The following is a 10,327-nucleotide window of genomic DNA, read 5'->3' on the forward strand; positions in this document are numbered from 1 at the left end:
GCTATTGGGTGCCATCAGCAGCCTGCTATTTAAATGAATTATGTGACCCCTGCATAGATGTCTAATGCCACATACATCCACAAAACCACCAACAAACTGTTGTATCTCTAACATGCAGCATCTGTGATTTATTTCATTGGAAAGATGGACAAACAAGCTATTGAGCAGTTCGTCACAATTCTTTGGCTCATCAGTGTACATACCTGTAAACCATTTTGAACAGCATGGAAGATAGTACTTGGGATTATACAACGTATTAGAGTTACTTCTGTTTCCAGTTACATGTGGAGCACAGGAAAAGTAACTTTGCCCGATGTAATTAGTCTAATCTTGTTTTTGCAGTCTCTTCAGAGGATGTACATAGGGGGCTAAATTTTAACACTAGATTCGTCATATAATATTGGTTCATAAAACTTTGGAAGTAGGTATTCTTGGAATAGTTTATGACTATCTTCAAGCATTTGCCAATTCAGAATTTTCAGCATTCCTGTGATGTTCTCCTGTAAGTCGATCAAACCTGTGACCACCCATGCTACTCGTCTTTGTATACATTCGATACCCCCTCTCTCTCCTACTTAGTATATGTCACACTCACTTGAGCAGTAATTTGAGTAGTCTTCATTGCAGACTGACTGCCTTTTCACAATATAGTGTCAATGAATTGAAGTCTGCCTACCTGCAACTGAGCCAAGGAGTCATTCCATTACATATCGCCACACATTGTTACAACCTGATATTTGAATGAATTGCACAATTCCAACTTGAAATAATTGTTACTGTAGTTATATAATACTATAACTCTGCTTTCTGTGAAGTGCAAAATTTTACATTTCTCAGCATTTAAATTAGTTTCCTAATCTTTGGACCACTTTTAAATCCCAGTGAACATTTCTGCAGCTTTTTTTCAGATTGTACTTCACCATGGATAACTGCATCACCTGATGTCCCCATTAATATCGAACATTGACAGTAAGAGTCTTGATACACATCCCTGAGTTACTTCTACATCTGTGGATGACTTTGCTAAAGATATACTGTGCCCTCCCTACCATGAAATCCTTAGTCCAGTCACAAATTTTGTTTGATAACCCTATGATCATTTTCATCAACTAACACAAATATGACACTACCCTCTATATGCACTCTCATCACCTACAATAAACAAATACATTTCAGATATTTAACACACAAGCCAATGAAATGCCACAAAAAGTTCTAGTCCACACAAAGCACACACATTTTCCTGTAAGCAGAATAATAAACTTTCTAAGTATGTTGTAATTTTTAATTCTTGGAATGCTTTGACAGCAGCTTATACTACATTCAGACCACAGCTTGTTTACAGTAATAAGATTCTTCCATAAAAGTCGTTTGTCAGCGAATGGGGAGGGGTGAGGCAGTGACAACATAGAATAGTAGGACTTCATAGAGCAGAGTACAGGTGAGTACAAGGTAACTTGACTAAAAGTGACAAGCAGAGATAAATATGAAGGGTGTATGTGACAGCAAGTGTGATGAAACCAAGGGTAGACATAGCACAGGGACTGGTAGAGCAAACTAGGAGGATTGCAGCACCAAAGGATGTATGAAGGGATTGTTCCCATCTGTGCAATTCAGATAATTTAGTCATATGGGGAGAAAGGAAAAGGAGGGCATGACTTGAAAGGAATCTGAGCAGTATGGGCTATACTATGTGGCCAAAGAGTGCCCTTGTAACACTTTGATAGTCATCATTCATATGGATAAGCAGTTGGTTCGTGCCAATGCCCACACAAGCAGTAATACAGTGAAGCTGATGTATAAGACGGGCAGGCAGTTGAAAATCATTTTTGGAGGATTGGGGTAGATTTTGGAAAGGGCTGCTTATTTCAGAACTCGGTGAAAATTTTTTTAAAAGTGCAAGTGGAGAATGTTATTCAGCTGAGCCATTTCCAAGAACAGAAGAAAATATTACGGTTAGTATTCTACTCAAAATGAGGGCATTCAAGACAGAATAAAAGCTCCAAGCACAGAAGGAAATTATTTTCAAAATAACCATTTCCACACTTGCCTTGAAGGATTTAGAGCAACAACAGAACATCTAAATTTGGATGATCAGGAAGAGAAGTGACTCCCATTTCTCCTGAATGCAAGTCTAGCATTCATACAACTGAAGGAGGGTTGGGAGACGGGGCGTGAAGAAGTTGGATAAGTCTCCTTTCTGATCATATTTTTTTCTTTGTATCCTGAACTTAATTCTCCTTCGTGTGGTAATAAAACAACAGAGGTAATTCTGAAACCACATTTTATATTTTGGGCCTGTCCATAAGATAGCTGAATGTGTCTATCAGTGTTGGAGAGTTTTGCTGGTTATTAAGCAGTACATATAGTGCCCAGCTAGCCAGCTGCAGCTATTATTTTTCATGTTTGGATATAGCTTCCACTCTGGCTTTAGCACATAGATTCTATTTACCATAGCTAGTTTCTCCCTAGGCCAATTCAGTACAAGTATTTGATGTTTACCTATTATAATGTGCAGTAATGTAACCATTAAATTCATTTTGATTTGTTATCTCTGACCAGTGTGGGTCCTTGTAGTCATCACAACCTAGAAGTACTAGCTTATCCTTTTTTATGTTAATACTTGTTCCATTAGCCTTAGCATATTTTCAGTACTGCGTCAATCACCTCACTGGAGTTTGTAGTGACAATCATATCATTGGTGTACACGTGGCAAACTGTATTTGTACTGAATATTTCCAGTTCTTGTAAGCATATCTGAAATCTTACCAGCAATGGTTTAGTTGCATTGCGAATAAGATCACTGAACAAGGGCAGCCTTCTTACATATCTTTTTTTACTGGTATGATAATAGTAAGTAATCCACTTCGCTTCATTCTTGAGATTGTTCCACATATATATTTGTGTGCAGGCTGTAGGACCCGCCCATTGAGAGTACGGTATGGAAGAACTGTTTGTGGACAAGCTTTATGGGGTTGTGTTCCTCAGAAAAGATCTTTACAAGGCTTTATATTTGGTGGCTGTTCATTCTACAGGTGACTGATTTTGCAGATGCCATGTCTGTACAGTAGAGGAGATTTGGTGTGGAAGGGGTATCAGCAGACAAAGTCGAGGTAGTGCTGGAAGTTTGTGGGCCTGAAATGTGTAAGAATGTTTACAGAGACATCAGAGAAATGTGAGATGACATCTAAAAAAAGGTACCAACTGAACAATACATTTACCATGTTATTGGCTGCGAACAACCATGTGATTATAAATTTTAACTATGAAGTTTACATCACAATTTTTATTTATTGGCTACACCAGTTTTGAATTGTCAGTCATTGCCAACATAAAGCTTCTTGGTTGCATCACAATATGGTAAGAGTAAACATACCCTCAAAACTGTTAGTAGAATTGTCATAAAAGGCAGCTTATTATTCATAGGCACAAAAACTTGAATGATACACAGCAAGTGAACGTTGTGGGTTACATATGAGAATTACTGTACACAATTGCAGTCTTGTTTCAATTACACTACCTGACAAAAAAAGTGTAGGGTCCAAAAGCGGAAGAGGAAACAAAATAGAAGTTCACAGTTGAAAGGATATGCGATATTTTTTAATTTCAAAACTTAGTTACATTTACAAGAATTTGGCAGTATGATCCCTCTTATGAGTATGACATTGAACTCCTTGTGGTCTGGGTGTAAGCACCAATTTGGTGGAGAAATGTGTCAAAGCCATTGTATCCACTGCTGAGGCACAATGGCCCACAACTGTTGTAACTAGTCCTTGATCTCCTGGACACTGGCACCAGGATGGAGCTGACGCTGAAGCTGGTTTCTCTCATTCTTCTTACTGGCTATGTAAAGAACCTCAATCTCTCTCTCTCTCTCTCTCTCTCTCTCTCTCTCTCTCTCTCTCTCTCTCACACACACACACACACACACACACACACAACTGTGTTGTCACACACACACACACACACACAAAACTGTGTTGTCAAGCACTGCCCTGTTGAAAACTAACCCCACTATACTGTTCTATGAGGGGATACAGGATGTCCATGACATACCATTGTGCTGTCAAAATTACCTTAATCACTACAAGCCACAACTTTATTAAGTCACACTCAGTGGCTCCCCACACAATGACACTAGAAGTAACAAGACTGTGCCTCTCCAAAATATTGGAAGAACACAACCTACCCACATGTTGCCATTAATGGACCCCCGCACTAGTGCAGAACTGCAAGTCATCGCTGAACTTAAGGTGACACAATTCATCAGAAGTCCACGTTTCCTGGTCACTCAGCTCCTTGTGTCATAGCATTAACAGCAGCCTATGCTTGGGACAGTAATTTCCTAATCCAGATACTGCTCATCACCAGCCAATGGTGTGGGATAACAATGTTGCACAGTGCCCATTACTTGTTCTTGAATTACAGTCACAGCTGTGAATAGACTGCTATGTGCTCGGTGCACAATACAGCAGTTGTCCCTTGTGATGGTGGTCAGATCTGGTCAACCATGACCTTGACAAGTATGCCTGCCCTCACTTTCCCATGCAGTCCCACAATGGGTCCCTGTGACATCAGAACGCCTAACAAATATAGATATTGCTCAATTTGATCAGCCGGCCAAACTGAGATCCCCAATGGGATCCTTTCAAACTGCTAAGTGCTCACAACACTGCCTCAGGCGAGTGTGCAGCATTTCTGTGTCATTCAGAGTAATCGTCAACATCTGATGCTGTCTCTGCCCCTTATACATCCTACCAGGCTTCGTAACAACACTAACACTAATGGCCATTCCACCTGACACAAAGAAATGTAACTCCAATCATTTAAATACCTGCAACAGCAAGTATGTGTACAAAGTTACAATGACATTAACAATGTCTTCTGGTTGCTTTACTTTTTTGTCAGGTAGTATAGTCAGCATCTGATAGCAAGTGGACTGGATTGTTCCCATTACCAATACATTGATAGGAGGCCAATATTGTCAGATCCCACTGTCTTGCCACTTCACTGTGAAAAGCTTAGTGCCTGCCAGTTTTCGAGCAAGGAACTTTTCTGGGCACAAAAATTTCATCTATTTTAAGAAAATACTCTTGGCCAATTTGAAATCAAAAACAAATAATTGAATTACTGATAGACAAAGGATCTTACACCATACATTAATTTCAGAATTTTTAAGTAATTTTTGTAGGAGACATGAGACTTTACAATAATTTTCTACTACCAGGAAGAGCAGAGCACTGGTGGATGGCTGAAGTCCAGTACCTACTGTGACGCGGTTGCAACTTCAGACCTTACAGATGCCACTAGTTTGTTGACTTTTCAAGGATATTTCATGTGTCACAACCATCAACTTAACTGTGAGGGAATACGTAGTAAAGTAACTGACAATATAAAATCATTTTTGTGTGCATGGAAACAAGTTACTGAAGTGAGACTATCATAGGAAGAACAGTTACATGGTGTGAGTGCAGTGAGTTAAGCACTGGTAGTGCACACTTGCTTTTATACTGTGTATGATCTCATACTTTTAGCCACATGCTAAATAAATCTTTTATACTTACGTATAGCACAGCACATCAACTGATTTACAAAACAATACAAAGCCAAAAATACAGATACTTGGTTGATTGATTGATTTAATTACTGACTGATTTGGGGGAGATAACCAAACAGCAAGATCATCGGTCCCATAGGATTAGGGAACAAAGTCAGCCATGCCCTTTCAAAGGAACTATCCTAGTATCTGGCCGAAATGATTTACTGAAATCAGGATGGCCAGACGCTGGTTTGAATGGTCATCCTCCCGAATGAGAGTCTAGTAAGCAAATCACTGCGCCACCTCTGTCAGTAGAGTTACTACTGCCATTCCAATCTGTACAAAACTAGAATACAAAGAGAGAACCTTTTTTGGGAAGAGGAGGAGGTGGCTGGAGTGGTTTGTATATCACAAGCAAATAATATATTCAGTTCCACAACAGACTGAAGTTAATGTGTGCATCACAGTGTAAACTAAGAACTCCAGATGGCTCATATATTCAAACATTTGGGTAGTAATACACAAGCAACATTCATTCTATTATTTATGAAGTTTTCCATGTATGACTGACCAACTGTAATGCTAGTAACTTGAATAACAAGTTTCTGTCCAGCAGTTCAGTAGCAAAATATACTCCTAATGTTTTACATGTTCATTAAACAAACACAATGCAAAATAATGTTTTTTTCGCTGTTCCTTAATAAAACAAATGTAAGGAACTTGGAGATAATTTTTTTTCTGCTTATAACTGTTAAAATGATTTCCTCTATCGACATCAGTTTTTGCTATGTTCATTGACTGACTGGCTGCTTAACAATACCTGAAAAACAATAAGTTATGCATTAGTGAAAACATATGAAAATTTTGTACAGCAGTAGAAAAATCAAATTTATGTAGGATATACAATCTCACTCAACCTGAGTTAATAATACCTAATAACTGTAGCTCTAATGAACTAGTCCAAAAGTACTTCCATCTATGAAAGCTGTTTCAATACACATCACACTTCCTGTCTATGGTATTCTGTGTATGTGTGGGCATAAGTACACAAGTGCTTCACAGAAAATAGTTTTTGGGAACTTTAGAGTTAGGCTAACATACAGTTTCAGACAGTAAATAAAAAATTCCAAGTTTCTGAAGTGGAGATCAACAGTCAAAAACTTTATGAAACCAAACATACATCCAAATAGATAGGCAGCTAAGATGGACAAAGCAAATTGATCAGCTGGTCAATAAACTTGGCACAGTGTGTTTTGCCCTGAGACCTATTTCTCACCATGTTGAAGAAATATTGCTTTTGTCATATTTTGTCTATTTCCATTCCTTACTCTTCTATGGTATTCTCTTCTGAGAAATGCTACAGGGGCTGACATAATCTTCAAACTACAAAAATGAGTAATGAGGTTAATATGTGGCGTCTCTAACAGAACATCCTGTACAGGTCTCTCAAAGACTCTCAGGATGTTTACTGTTAGAAATCAATACATATACTCACTGATAATGTTTACAGCCAGCAACAAGGAATTATTCCAGAAAAACTGACATTCACAAGCATAACACAAGACAGGAAAAATTTCCACCAGGGCACTGCAACTCTCACAAAAGTCCATAGGGGAGTAACAGGCAGGAATAAAAATATACAACAAGCTTTCCATAAGTACAAAAAAATTAATGCAGTTATTCAAAAGGAAAATGAACACATTCCTCAGAACAAACTGAATTCCTAGAGTAATAAGACATCCTTTTGAATAAAAATAGAGGAAAGAAAATCTTTACTTGGGTTATGAAGACAAAATTGTGTATTCTAACATATCATAGTGATAAAATATAAATTTATTTATATCATAGATAAATATGTACCATTTATTTTACACAATTAAGTATTCACTTTAACTTACTTATGTGATGGAGATAAAAAAAATTGTATTTTAATTTAAATCATAATGACAAAATGTAAACTTCATTATTTAGCCTATGTGTGGCACTAGGATAAACATATGCACTTCCATTCATTCTGCTAATTTTAAGCATTCACTTTAAAAATGTAAAATGCAGGTTGTCTGAAATCCATCATTCACAGATAATGAGTATTTGTATGACATATAAAATGCTCACATAATTTTGTATTATTTCACTTGACTTGTCCTTTATTACTAGTACACCCTTTGTACAATATGTAATCAACAGGTCCAAATAAAAAATCAAATCAAACCAAATTTAACAAAAGTTACTTAGTGGACACCCTTGCATTTTTCAAGAGTTGTGTGATATATGTACATAATATGCTCCAATATATTGGTACAGGATTTTTCCAACATATAAGTTTTCCGAATTACCAAGCAGTTTTTCTATTGACATAGTTTTAAATTAAAGGAGACAACTCTCATGAAAGCAGCAGCACTGAGTCATCGACAGCCAAACACAAAAAGAAAGAAAATTTGCTAGCTTTCAGGTTCTCTCTCTCTCTCTCTCTCTCTCTCTCTCTCTCTCTCTCACACACACACACACACACACACACACACACACGACTACAAACTGCACATAATACAAGATGAAAAGATTTTCCTCCACAGTATGCAGGTATTATAGTGATGGAACAATATGACTTAAATTTTTTTTGTTATATATGCAGGACTGAGCCTATACTATTAGGCCTACTTCCACTGTCCTAGACTTTTAGTTTGGATTCTGTTACCAATCATGTCTTCTACATGCCAGTGTTTGGGCTGTTCTGTACACTAAACTTGCATTTATGATTATTTTAGTGTCATAATTCTTTATAGCCCTGAGTAATTATATAGCAAATTATTGTCAATCACTAAATTTCTTTAGTAGTCAAAAGACAATTTTGTAACAGTACACAGACCTGTCCACCATGCATGTGTTGGTTTGGTACAGCTGTAACCACACAAACACTAAATTTCAGCAAAACCATCTTAACATTCAGCTTATAAAACGCTACATATTTCTGTTGCCTTATTCTCATCTAGATGAGGCGGTCTAAAACTGAAATATCTGAAACTGAAATCTCTACATAAATCAAGCAAATATGTCAACATACACAGTGAAAAATAGAACCAGAATGCTGTTATCCTTACATGACTAATATGCAATGAAATTCTCTCTCGTATGCGTATGGAAAGCTCTTCAGTATCCGGTGTAGCTTAAAGTACAAGGTAAAGGTTGTCTTTCTTTGCTAACATAATTACACACAATAAACGCTGATTACAAAATTTTGTGCTTCAAGCGAAGTGAGGGCACTTACCTACAAAAATTTTACAAAAGTTTCCACACCACAAAAGGCGTGGATTGTTCGACAGGACACATGTTTTTAAACACAGTTTCCTCATGATTTTCCAGTCATCAAAACTGTTTCAGTGCGTATGGAACTGCAAATGAATAAAAACATGTACAACTAGCTGCAGCCGAATTTGATGTCTTACACAACTTAGTTTACTGTCATCACAGTGTTTTTCGCAGACGGAATGAACAACACACTATACAACTAACCTGCTCTGATTAATGCAATTAAGAGGAAAAACGTTGTAATGTTCCCTATTACTCCTTCTTTCGCTTTCTTCTTTTCTTCTGCAGTTAATTCCTCTGGTCCTCGAATCCGTATCATTCTACAGACCTTGTCACTACGTCACCAATTTTTTTAAAAAAATAATGAACAACAAATATCCTTCGCTCCACAACAAAACACCAACCAACCACACGCTTTTTCAACGTTCCCACCAAGGAACATAGAATAGTTCCCACTTAACTACACTCGTTGATGCAGTTGCAGTCCGTCGTTCGACTATAGCTCCACGGAAAGAGCCGAAGTTGCAAGAGGAAGCAGACGGATAATACTCACTGCTCACCATCAGTCAGAAGTTGGCTGCTTGACTCCCAGTAGCGCACGTGGTGTTTCGTGTATGTAACGACTGTAATTTTCGCTGCCCTTGCGTGAAGTGAAAATACGAAGAATTTCTTCGTCTTCCGCGAGGAACAAGGTGGCGTTGGATCTGTACCATCAGAAATATTATGAATGAAGATAATATACACGTTCAGAGTGTGGGAGAAGCTGTGATTATCGATCGCTCCACAATCAACGACGCAAAAGTTTACAAATATTTGTGTTCCTTAGTTTACGTGGCAAACTGTTCAACAAGGAGCGCAATTTAATGTGTCACGAAAGAGAAGCTGTTGTACGAAAATAAATGTCCTTAGTGCATTATTTCACTTGCATGCAGACAGAATCTACTTTCATCACTGAAGCCCATTCCAACTTCCAAATGATCCTCTAACGGCACCATTCGAGCCCTACACGTCGATGCTGTGGTGTGAGTGGAAGACGGCTAGAAATGTGTGTGCCTGTAGTCCCGCTGCAAATAACTTGTTTGCAACAGTTGGTGTTGACACGTCTGGGCTCACAAACCCTCTTATCTGTGCTGTGGTGCCTGTAGGACTTGCCACTGCTGCCCTTACCTACGACGATCATGGCGGAAAGATGTGCTGTGTGGACGTCCAGAACCTCTTCTACATTAGTGAGATGTTCACTTGACCACTAATACCAGCATTGTTGAATACCTGACACAGAACATCCAACGCATGTGGCGGTTCTATGAAAGGACAATCCCACAATTCGTAAGGACACAACTTGACTCCTTTCAAACTCGCCCAGTAGGCTGTAGAAAGAACGAATGCATCTCCATGGCATGGTTGTCTGCTTACTTCACACGTCTGCACCACATTGAGCCCCCTGTATGTACGTTTTCCCTATTAAAGGGTAGATACAGATGG

General features: G+C 38.2%; 1 long non-coding RNA gene across 1 annotated transcript; it reads right to left on the reverse strand.

Annotated features, from left to right (window-relative positions):
• Positions 1–6,008: 6,008 nt before the first annotated feature.
• LOC124789324 lies at positions 6,009–9,376 on the reverse strand. Its single transcript, XR_007016112.1, has 3 exons — positions 9,050–9,376; positions 8,805–8,928; positions 6,009–6,359 (listed from the first exon to the last, which is right to left on the reverse strand). It is a non-coding gene; the product is annotated as an uncharacterized LOC124789324 (long non-coding RNA).
• Between the last annotated feature and the right edge of the window lie 951 nt (positions 9,377–10,327).

The sequence above is a fragment of the Schistocerca piceifrons genome, chromosome 3 (genome assembly GCF_021461385.2).
Source record: "Schistocerca piceifrons isolate TAMUIC-IGC-003096 chromosome 3, iqSchPice1.1, whole genome shotgun sequence".
Classification (NCBI taxonomy): domain Eukaryota; kingdom Metazoa; phylum Arthropoda; class Insecta; order Orthoptera; family Acrididae; genus Schistocerca; species Schistocerca piceifrons.